Source organism: Sinocyclocheilus rhinocerous, unplaced genomic scaffold (genome assembly GCF_001515625.1).
Source record: "Sinocyclocheilus rhinocerous isolate Xijiao unplaced genomic scaffold, SAMN03320098_v1.1 scaffold3043, whole genome shotgun sequence".
Taxonomy (NCBI): domain Eukaryota; kingdom Metazoa; phylum Chordata; class Actinopteri; order Cypriniformes; family Cyprinidae; genus Sinocyclocheilus; species Sinocyclocheilus rhinocerous.
The window spans coordinates 54,113-56,086 of NW_015654630.1; the positions used below are offsets into that span (position 1 = coordinate 54,113).

At 37.6% G+C, this 1,974-nt stretch overlaps 1 protein-coding gene across 1 annotated transcript in view; it reads right to left on the reverse strand.

Annotated features, from left to right (window-relative positions):
* The window catches only part of rab27b (RAB27B, member RAS oncogene family), a 41,888-nt gene that overhangs the window by 39,491 nt on the left and 423 nt on the right, over nucleotides 1-1,974 (reverse strand). The window lies entirely within an intron of this gene.

Sequence of the window (1,974 nt, forward strand, 5' to 3'; positions counted from 1 at the left end):
AAAAACGAAATATCTCCCTTTGGAGTGGACTTTGAGATTTGTAACTTTCTAGATCTTTTGTATGCCCAAACATACACACTACACACTGACTAAAATTAAAAAAGTGAAAAAGCATAATAGGACCCCTTTAAGCAGTTATGAGCAGCAGGCTGTGTAATATGTGTGAACTCTTTTATTTCTGACTCATAGCAGTGTCCAGTGTTTCCCATACATTGAGTTATTTGTGGCGGCTCGTCACAACAGACGGACCGCCACAAATAGATTTTCCAAAAGGCTTATACTTCCTTGAATAAACTGAGCACTGCACGTTTCAAAATTAAAATGCAGCGTGGGTGTTTTTATATGCATGTATCTTTGAAAAGAACCGACCGTCTTCAGAAAAGCTTCGATGTCATTTTAATTTCGTCTTGATAAAGTAGCGTTTGTGAGCGCAGCGCTTATTTGATTACAGCGGTTACCGGGGAAACCACTATATATCTCCTCTATATCTTGTACCCTGCAATAAACATGTATTCAAACTCACTTTTATGAGATGAAGGGGGAAAAAAAGAAAAGAAAATCAGCCAAATATATCGGCCAAAAAAATCGGCATCATATATCAGCCATCGGCTGCCCTGATTTCTAAATATCGGCATCGGCCAGAGAAAAACCCATGTCGGTCAACCTCTAGCCTGTATATGCTTTTTTTGACTCTCAAAATGCCAGTAGCCATTGATTTGCATTTTATGAATCACCAAGCAGCACAGGTTCAACTAAAAATCTTCTTTACTGTTCTACTGAAGAAACAAACTCACCTACATCTTGAATGGCCTGAGCGTGAGTAAATTCACAACAATTTTTTTATTTTTTTTTATTTTGGGTGAACTATCACTTTAAACATCAATGGTTGAAAAAACAAAATCCCAAAGAAGTTGCGATGAAACCAAAGTAAGACAGATTTTTCATCTGCACAAAAAATGTAGGGTGGGGTTTTGGTTCTACACATCAGATGATGATTGGATGATGAGATGTGGGCGTGGCACTCAAATATATACAGATGAGTGTGAGCTTGCAGGGGCGGAGTTTAAGCACATGGCAACACCCTAGCAACCCCCCACCACATCCTAACATTGTGGCAATATCTTCTGCTCAAGCAAACACTCTCTAATATACTAATGAGACACTTATCTGACTTCTTTTAAAAGATAGTGTATTTACAGTCACGGATTACTGGTGATCAATGGTGATAATCACTCATAAATCAATCCTTGTGGGGTTTAAACCTACAAACTATCAGTTGCCAGCTCAGCTCAATTTCATACTTTTATTGTAACATGACAAGGTTATAAGCTACTAAAAGGGGTAAATGCCCCAAAAAACAATAACATAGTAATTTTTGACACTTGAAAATAATCAAGCAGTAACAGACATGAGCTACTACTACTATGGTATGTCCAAAAAAACATGGTAAAAACATGGTACATGAGCAAAAAAATGGTATAATATATACATGGTATAATACGTCCATAAAATCACGCTAGCATGACAGTACCATAGAGATATTTAATATTTCTTTGAAACTGAAAATAAGCAATAACAGACATGATAGAGAGCCAGTACCATGGTAAATACCCAACCAACATGGTAACCCCATGGTACACGCATTAATAGACATGATTATGAGCTAATACCGTGGAACATGTCCAAAAAACACAGTATTACCACGTTACCGTGACAATACCATGGTGATATAACACTTTTTTTGAGTGTGAATATAAGCAGTAACACACATTATAAGAGAGCTAGTGCCATGGTAAATGGCCAAAAACATGGTATTACCATTCTAAAGCCATTAGAGCAGTGAAATCAAGCTGTATCAGACATGATTCAGACTGACATGATGAAAACATCACTCATGTGCACAATTGCTGTGATCAAGTTGTGATGCTGCGCAGAGTGTGTGTGTGTGTGTGTGTGTGTGTGTGTGTGTGTGTG